Source organism: Mus caroli, unplaced genomic scaffold, assembly GCF_978045245.1.
Source record: "Mus caroli unplaced genomic scaffold, Mus_caroli_1 scaffold_6, whole genome shotgun sequence".
Taxonomy (NCBI): Eukaryota; Metazoa; Chordata; class Mammalia; order Rodentia; family Muridae; genus Mus; species Mus caroli.
In genome coordinates, this window is record NW_028227261.1 from 54,005,707 (window position 1) to 54,015,821 (window position 10,115).

At 41.8% G+C, this 10,115-nt stretch overlaps 1 protein-coding gene across 1 annotated transcript in view; it reads right to left on the bottom strand.

Moving 5' to 3' along the window:
- The window catches only part of Lepr (leptin receptor), an 81,805-nt gene extending 74,507 nt beyond the window's left edge, over positions 1-7,298 (bottom strand). The window contains exon 1 of the mRNA XM_021159648.3: positions 6,797-7,298. The gene's annotated coding sequence lies outside the window, so the exon portion shown is untranslated. The remainder of the gene's footprint in view (positions 1-6,796) is intronic.
- Between the last annotated feature and the right edge of the window lie 2,817 nt (positions 7,299-10,115).

Here is a 10,115-nt window from a genome sequence, read left to right on the forward strand (position 1 = left end):
TCTTAAAAGAGAATTCCTTAACTAAAATATTTATTTTTTTTGTACTTTTCTTATAAGAATAAAATTTGAATGTTTAAACCAGGGGTTGGCACAGTGGCTCTGTTAGCAAAATCACCCGCTGCCAAGCCTGACAGCATGCGTTCAGTCCCCAGGACAGATCCACGGGTGGAAGGAGAGAACTGACTCCTACTGGATGTCCTCTCACCTCCTCACACGTGCTGTGACATACTCATATTCATGTGTTCACATAAATCAATAAAGTAACAAATAAAGAAATAAAATAATTTAAAATAAAAAAATAGGTCTAACTGAATTATGGTCATATATCTTAAAAGTCTAATATTTAAAGAACTCAACTATTTAGAAAGTGAATCCTATTTTATTTACTTAAGTTCATTGGTTCCCCAAAAGTGAATTGAAGATGTGCTTTCCCTTTCCCTGAAGAACAGGGAGGAAGGTAAAGCCCATTGTCAGTCAGTACAGGGAGATGGCGGCAATCGATCGGCCATGTGAAGGAAGCAGTAAAAGACAATAGGAAATCCTAGGGAAGAACTGATTCATAAGTTAGGAATGTGTTAGCAAAAGACTAGGAAGCCATGAGCCCTAAGCGCTGCTTGATAAGGACTAGTCTGAACCTTCTATCAGTTCTGGGTGAAATTCCTTCCCTTAGTCACATGGGTGACCAATGGACATTGTTCTAAAACCCAAGTTCTTATCCCACAAAGGTCTAATATAATTAATATGTATGGTTTTAAAGGCTGTACCTTATAAACATAATAACAATTACAATTAATGAATATTTATGTATGTGCCAGTGGGTTTTCTCTCTGTTTAAAATGAGTCAGTGGTCACATTCTCTCTTGTTCTGTCTCTTTCTCGCCATCTTTCTTTTACATGCACAAGCATGTGCTCTGTGCACACACACACACACACCCCATAACTATGTATGTGATGTATGTGCGCGATTTATCTTTTTTCATCTCCTAGACACCAACCAACTTGGCTTAGAAATTCTGTTGGTGGATACAGCATACAATTGTTTGATTATCTCCTGTTTATAGTTTCTTAATTTTCATAGTTTAGGCACCCAAAATCACAGCTGTCAGTCGAAGCAAAATGAGGAAATATAATTCTGGGAAAAACTAAGTTGTCCTAGCCTTCAAGAGGCAGACATTTGGTAACAGCTGTTCTTAAACATGACTTCACATTTTTAAAAGCCGATTAGAACGTCATTATAGAAGCTCCTGAGAATCTCTGCTTGGTTGTAACCTTTGGCTGTTATTTAGTATAAATAATTACTATACTTAAGAGGGTCTCACTATGCAGCTCTGGCTGGCCTGGAACTCCCAGTGTAGACCAGACTGGCTGCGGTCACGGAGCTCCTCCTACAAGTGCTGCGAGTAAAGGTTACTTTTATCCTATAAAATTTATTTTGTGCCATGTACCCAAATTCATGTTGCATTCTGAATTATCAGCTTCCATTGTTCAAAAAATGTTTCGCAAAGCATACATGTTGGAAGCTCAGCCTACACTGTAGCATTATTGGCAGGTTAAGATTTAACAAGAATTGCTAAGGTCACATACAAGTTAAGGCTATTGCTGGAGTGTTTTGGGTTGGGTTGGGTTTGGCCTTCTTGGCCTTTGTCTCATGCTTGCTTGCAACTCTGCCAGGTTGTAATACATCAAGAAATGCCCCGTACATGTGGCCATTTGTTGTTGGATTTTCCACCTCCATAATCCTGAACTAAATTTGCATTCTCTTTGTTATAAATTCCTCAGTCTGTGGCATTCTGTTATAGCAACAGTATGGAAGGGAACAAGTAGGGGTGGGAGGTGGGGTGAAAAGAAAAAAAAAAAAAAATCCCTAAGAATCCATATTGAATTTCAACTTTGTAAATGTATTCTATTCCTTCTTACAGTTTGACTCTCAAGAGACTGAGTTGAACCCTTGCTCCACACCTCCACAGAACAGGAAATTCTGAAGGTTTGGGGAGTGGGGTCATCTAACTCAAGGAGGTGGGTTCCTACAGGGTGTATTATTTTAGCTGCTTCCAGTCTGTTATGATGTGAACAGTTGTCTTCCTCCACACCCTCCTACCTCCATGCCAGTCTGCTGCAGTGCACTGAAACAAGCAACTAAGGCCGGAATCCTCTGAAATCTTGACCTAAATTAGGATTTCCCTACCTTAAGTTATAGCTGTTACATATTTATTTGATGATGTAATCTCAAAAGTAACTAATAACTTCATCTATAGAAGTAGTTCTCAGCCTGTGGGTCATGACCCTGAGGGGTGTGACATATTAGATATCCTGTGCATCAGATATTTAGCTTATGATTCATAACAGTAGCAACATTACACTTATGAAGTAGCAACAACATAACTTTACGGTGTGGGGGGAGTGTCACCACAACAGGAATTACTGTATTAAAGAGTTGCAGGGTTAGGAAAGTTAAGAACCACTGAATTTCTGTCAATGAAAATAGCTAGTCAGAACAGTCAATCCATAGGAAAAAAACAAAATTAAGCAAACAAACAAGCAAATAAACAAACAAACAAAAATCCTGAACAATTCAGACACACTACTTCTAAGTCCTAGAGTTGAGACTGAATGGAACACACACACAAAATGAAAACTTCTGTCCTCATGATGTTCTTATTCTAATGGTAATGAAACTGAGAAGCACGCACACAGCATTTCACAACATAATTAAACGCTGTGGAGAGAAAAGCAAAGGAAACAGGAAATATATACATTGCAAAATAAGAAGCCGGGCAAGTTCAACTATTGCCTGGAGACATTTGAACAAAGACGTCAGGGAAATGTGTGTAACAGAGCAAACCACGTAGACATCCCAGAGGTGAGAGCTCCAAGCAGAGGAAGCTAAAGTACAAAGATGGTTGCTGATATACTCAGGGAAAGCCAGAAGCCCAAGAGGAGGAAGAGGAGATAAATACAAGACTCCATAGGGGTCTTGTAATTATTACAAAGATTTGGGCTTTGACAACATGAGAACTGGAAAGCCACCAGAGTCTCTGGAGCAGAAAAGAGTCAGGATCTATGTGTATGTTTTACTAGGATTTTTATTTTCGGGGTTGTAGAGAACAGTGGTTAACTCTTCCACAGACCCCCCCACCCCATGTTTGATTTGATTCCCAGCACCCACATAATAGCTCACAACCATCTATAACTGCAGTTGTCATCAATCTGACACCCTCTTCAGGCCTCCATGGGCACCAGAGACACTTACATACATATAGACAAAGTACCCATATACATAAAACTTTATTTTTATTTTGTATATGTGTGTGCACATGCATGTGCATACCCACAGAGACCAAAAGTGGATATTAGAGTCCCCTAGAATTAAGAGTTAGTGGATTGTGAGCTGCCCAATATGGGTGACAGGAACGGAACCACAGTCTTCTGGAAGAGCAACAAGCAATCTTAGCTGCTGAGCCATCTGCCCTGCCCCTACCATGTATTTTAAAAGGAAAACTTTTTAAAGAATAGATTAAAGAGAAAAAAGGATACAAACAGACTAATAAACGGGCCCTTGGAATAATACAAAGATAAGGGCAGTCTGTAATGGCCACTGCAGTAAAAGAAATGATTGTATTTTGGGTTTATTTCTAAAATAATGCAAAGATTATTTATTTACACGTATATGAAGATATATGTGAGCTATGATAGAATGTAAAGGATCAATGATGACTCCCTGGTTTAGGGCCTAAATAAGATGAGAGGGATGACAGACAGCGTACCATGAAGATTCTATCTGGAACATATTGAAATAGAATGTATAGAAATGCCTACTAGACAGCCAAGAGGAAATGCTAAGCAGGAAGCTGGGGAAAGAGGTCCAAGGCTCAGAGCAGGAAGCCAAGACATGAACTGCCATGGTCTAAGTACTCAGTACACAGAGATCACATGGGATTTTCCAGAGTAGAGAATGCAGAGCAAAGACTCCGAAGAGGGGACCACCAAAGCAGACAGAAGGGTGGAGCCTGGGAAAAAGACATTTGGGAAGCACAAACCATGCCACCCTGGATATCAGGGAGAAGATGTGACAGCCCGGCTGGGACAAGGCTGCCAGTGGGTGGAATGGAATGAACACTGAGACCAAATGGCAAAGCTGATGTCATCAGAGACCTACCTGACAGTTCCCTAGGCCTTGAAGAACTTGGGCAGAGCATTCAAAACTGGATAGGAATGAATTGGGGGGGGGGGAATAAAAACACAGAGAATATAAACAGCTCATTAATAATATTTTGCTTTGAATGGAAGAGAAGAAAATAATATTACAGACACAATATATAGCCTAAATAATCTACAAAAAGATACATTCAACATTCATGATTTTTTTTTTCTTTTAAAATAGGCAAAACCAGGCTGGTGGCAGGTAGAAGCAAGCACTGAGACTGGATATCATCATGTCATCTTTCTTAAATAATGAGTAGAAAAGCTTTGGGCTTATAATTGCCCATTGCAATGATTTGCTATTTGGCTTACCAGCCAATACAATCATCTTATGCATTTCTCCCTATAGTTGTCAGGGTTCAAATGTTAAAAACAGCTAAAGACTAAGATCGTGGGTGTGAAAAGACAACAGATCTTTTGCAGATATTACTTAAAAGAGCTGCAGGTGCCACTCACTCGGCAGAGTGCTTGCCTAGGAAGCCCTGGGTTTGATTCCCAGCACCACATACACCAGGTGGGCCAGACCTGCAATCCCAGCACCCAGGCAGCAGAGGCTCCAGAAACCCAAGGTCATCCTCCACAACGAAGTGAGTCTGAGGTCAGCCTGAGCTACATACACACTGTTTGCTTGATGGTGGTGGGTGTGTGCTTCAGAAGGAATAGTCTGAATTGTAAAAGATCAAATCCAAATAGAAACCCTCAAAAGCATGTATGTGCAAAGTCTGGCCAGTAGGTGAACATTCCCACTTTTCTAATTTAATTAAAATTGGAATTTGTAAGTCACATAAAATCTTAAGAATTTGAAACGAGCATAAGCCTTTTCTTCATTTTTAACTCCACAGGACATATTTTTTTAGTATGAGTGTTTGCCTCTAAGGATAAAAAAAAAAATGCAATACAGTATCTGCCAAAAGAATTCATTTATTTTGGCTTTTTCCCCCCTTATTTCCAAGACCTCCCACTTCACAAACACAAACCATTTGGCCCTATATTAGTGATCTAAGTGCGAAGCAATGACTGTTTTTCCTCGATAAAGTCATAGGAGAGTAGAGCCCCACATTGCAAAAGAGAAAAGGGTCTCTGCCAAGCTCCACAGCTCCCCGAGCTGTGAATGAGCTGGCCTGGATCTAAGAGGCAGATGTCTGCAGTGTTCCCCTTGTTTTTCAAGCAAGCACCAGCAGGGTATCTGAGCTCTAAGACTCCCTAGCTAATTAGCACAGAATCCACTTCACTCTGCTCAGTTTCAAAGGAACTGAGCCTCTGCTTCAGGAGGTACTATGAGGACCACAAAGGAACTGGTTGACGACCTTCCCAGCCAAAAGACAGAGAAAGAACTGAAAATAAGTTAAACTGTGAAAGAACTGAAAATAAGTTAAACTGTGTTCATAAAGGAGTACTTCAAAGTCCTTTTGCTTCTTAGATTGCACACAAAGCATTTGTGGGTGGTAAGACATTATTTCATTTTAGACCATAGTCAACAAAATTAGCTAAAAATGCTTCTATGCCTAGCCTAACTGGCAGTGTCTAAATCCCAAATAATTTTTAAAATACCAACAGTAAAATATTTTATGTGGTGAAAAAAAAAAGCTACTGTCTCGTTCTGTACCCACATATGTCAAGGTGTTCTGTTTTTCAAAAATTAAGCAAAAAGTACACTGCCACGTTATAGTACTACTCTGTGTGTGTGTATGTGTGTGTGTGTGTGTGTGTGTGTAGTACTAATTTCTGATTGATCTGTTTAGTTAACCTTTACTATTTTCTGGGATTCATTCCAAGATTATTAGACATATCACTGAAATTGCTGCCTCTGTTATTGAGATTCATTTCAGAGACACTCTGAAGTGGTCTGGAAAACCACTTCTTAAACATTCTGCGCACAACTTTATGCTAAGAAGCCATGAGTGCCACACAGTGTCATTGATGAGAAAGCTACAAATTTTGGCTTTCTACAATTTTTTTTCTTCCAAATATACAACACAAAAAAAAAAGTACTGTGTGAAAGCCACAAGTTATTTATGCAGTTGCAGTACTTCTTTCTTCCTATTTCTTTTCAGTTTTTCAGTGTTGCAGACATTGGCTTAAAGGTAACAGGACTCTTTTAGTGCCAGGTGATCTATTCTTGTATTAATTATATGTTTCCAAATTCTTTACAAATGCCATGTTTTCTCTACCACTATTAACTGAAAAATCCTGAAAACATTGATTGTTAATGCACATAAAAACCCCAACCCAAGACCAATCGAGTCTTTTAGTTTCATGAAATTAGCAAGATTAGCAATTACAGAAGTCTACATTTTTAATATGAGGCACACCTGAGGTATTTTTAAAACGCCCTCAGAAATGAATCCAACCCTCTAAATGTGATAGACAAGAAACCCATGGAGGTTAGGCTAAGCACACACCCCTGAAGATAAATCGGAAACCACAGCTGAACCCAGGTGCTACATCTCTGGGTCCGGAGCGCTGTCGCTGCGCTTGCGTCACTGTCTGGATACACACAGACCCTTCAGGCCCCTCGGAAGAACTCCTCTGCAGGCAGGAGTCCACGAGTAGCGTCGCGCCCCGACACCCAGTGCCTTAGATGGCCTCAACATACCTGGATTTGCAGAACGATTCCTCGGTCGGGTCTGGTTTTTTCCTCACCGCAGCAAATCCTTTTAAAGGAGTGCCCCGGAGCCTGGGGCTCCGCTTGGGGCTTTGGTTGGCCGGAGGGCTGGCTTTTCTATTTGTTTTGTTTCTAATTTGCTCGGGAAGGGGGAAGAGGGTGGGAAACTTAACCCGCCCCACAACACATTTTTCTTCCTTGTGTCTTTCAAACTAACCCACCCTCTTTCCGCCTCCGGGACTTAAGGGGTTGATGTCGCAGCCGCGGGCAGTTTCCAAAGTAGTCAGAGGCCTGGAGAAGTTGCGTGGCTCTCCGCAGGTACCGCCCCAGTCTGCTGCCTGGTCCCCAAACGTCCTGCGTCCTGCGTTGCTTGGGTGGCCTCGCGCCAGGGATTGAGGACTAGAAGAGTGTCCCACCTGTGTCCCGGAGTGGTGTAAGGCAGGGATGCCTGGGCTCTGTGCCGCTGGCTCAGAAGGTGCCGACCACTCGTGCGCGGGCGCGACGCTGCGGGGCACTGGCCACTCAGGTGACTGCGCGGCGGGGACGCTGCGCGCGTGGCCGAGGCGGGAGCTTGGGCAAAGCTATGAGGGCTGATTCTGTCCTCTCTGGCCTTTAGAGCAGCAGGTGTGGGGTATGCTGCAGTAATAATCGCAAGGAAAGTGCCAAGTGGGAAAGAGAACCAGGAAAGAACTCCCATCCCAATAGGAAAATCGTGAGCTCCCTATCCCCTGATGTGCATCAGCCATCACCTCAGCCTTACTTGTCCCAAAGGGAAAGAGGGCATTCCTGCATCTAGTTGATTAATGACCATTTCGTTTTCCATCCTGGAACTCAATGACATTTGACGTAGCAGGTTACAAAATAGATAGAGATAGATAGATAGATAGATAGATAGATAGATAGATAGATAGATAGATAGATGGAAAAAATCTGTCCTTAGAGAGTCAGAATCTAAACTCAAAGTACATTTGTTGCTCTCTGCTCAAAATGTGATTCACTCATCTGTTTACTTCCTATGAATGTTTATTGAGGACTTGATGTATTACATTATTATCTTTGAACTTGAGGACATAAGTATTTATAAAATTCCTAGCTGTACAGTAGATCTGAAAGAGAAACACTAAAGATGAAAGTGAGTAGAGATATTTAGACTGGGTAAATCCTCAGTTACAAGCAAAGGTCTCTCAAGGTTAATTTGACCAGCGTTCTCCTAGGAAGGCCATCAAAAACGGGCTCCGCAAGTGAATTGCCTGAATTAACCCAGCCACCACAGGACTGAGAGCATAGCTCCTGTTCCATGAGATGAGCCATTACAGAAACTGCCACCCACCCGTGGAATCTGTCATAGGACCCCACCCCGCAGACATGGTCTTTCAGTGACACTGTTCTGACAAGTGGTGGCCCTGCAGATCATATGTTAAAGCCACTTCATTCAGAAATGCCACTACTACCGATTAGAAGATTTCATGGGCATCTGGGGTAGGAAACATTAACCTAGAAATGCTAAGCTTTGGTGAAGGGAGTAAAGGGAAACAAAGCAAGAGGACATGTGTATGCAAGTGCCACGAGGGAATCATGACTTTATATACTTACTAAGAAAAAGAAAAGGAAAGAAAAGAAAGGAAAAGAGCAAAAAAGAAAAGAAAACCTGTGCATTATAGAAAATGACTGCCTCAAGGAAAAGTGCAGACCTCAAATTCTCCATTTCTGTTTGAGTCCCAAGCATTGCTTGGAGGCTAACCACAGCACACTGCAAGCCATCACTTTTGCCAAAGTGTACCCCACCTACATATCCCACCTAGACACATTTCTGCACCATGACACAGCACAGAGTGTCCACTTCGCCCCAGGGTCTGAGTCAGTCGCTCTACATAGCGTGTGCATGCCAATTAACCAGACACCTTTGAGGCTCAATCCTGCTGGCGTTGTGCTTCGATACTTAGCTCAGCCGTGGTAAAGGATTACGAAGGAGTAAATGGTTAAGAAGAAAGCACAACCAATCTGTTAAGAACTGTCACCACACTGAAAACCAACTCTATAATGAGACAGAATTTACCAGAGCAAAACAGATTAACACCTTGACTCACTCCATATTTTTGGAGGGAAAGGGGGAAAAAAATCCCTAAAAGGAAATGTAGTGTAAAAAATAAATTAATGTGTTCACCTATTTTCTCTTTTGAAAATAAATCAATAGACTGCCCATTTACACAGATGCAAACCCCACTGAGCACAATCAATCACGGCTGAGCTTACCACCACATGAACTGGGGGAAATATTTGATCCAAGTATTTTGGTTGTCAGGTTCAGAACATAAGCATTTCCTGATCGCTATGTTGGTGATCTGGATGCTGCCCTTCTTGAATGCCTGCCAGTGACCTCCATGATTGGCTCTCTCCAGGATTGCCTCTTGCCTCTTCAGCTTTTACTCTTCCACTCCTACCTGTAAACACTCAACTAACAGGGATGTAACCACCACACTGAATCACACTGGGTGACTTACGGGCATCACAGACTCATCCAGGAACCAGCCTTGTGGTTGGTGAATTGGACTGTGACCACATTCCAGGAATGAGTTGCCTGTTGTGTATCTACACACATACACAGATACACACATGACTGGACTTTGTGAAATAGGTGCATGAACGCCTACATCTAACAATAAAAAACGGCTATACTTGAAAAGTAGAAAGATGTTATAAGTTTGTTTGTTTGTTTGTTTTTTAAGAAATTCACTAATACAATTGTCTTAGTTTCTATTCCTGCACAAACATCATGACCAAGAAGCAAGTTGGGGAGAGAAAAGGGTTTATTCAGCTTACACTTCCACATTGCTGTTCATCACCAAAGGAAGTCAGGACTGGAACTCAAGCAGGTCAGGAAGCGGGAGCTGATGCAGAGGCCATGGAGGGATGTTTCTTACTGGTTTGCTTCCCCTGGTTTGCTCAGCTTGCTCTGTTATAGGACCCAAGACTACCAGCCCAGGGATGGCACCACCCACTACGGGCCCTCCCCAGTTAATCACTAATTGAGAAAATGCCTTACAGTTGGATCTCATGGAGACATTTCCCCAACTGAAGCTCCTTTCTCTGTGATAACTCCAGCTGTGTCAAGTTGACACACAAAACCAGCCAGTACAACAATCAATAACAAATATTCAAGCAAAGTCTTGGACCTTTGTATAGTTAATTGTACTAGGCTGCATTCGCTGGGTAAATAAAAAAAAAAAATTAACTACTTAAATAATGGATTTTGAGGCCCAAGAAAATGGTAGCAAAGAAAAGCTTTGCACAATGGTGTTTTAAGTTGGGG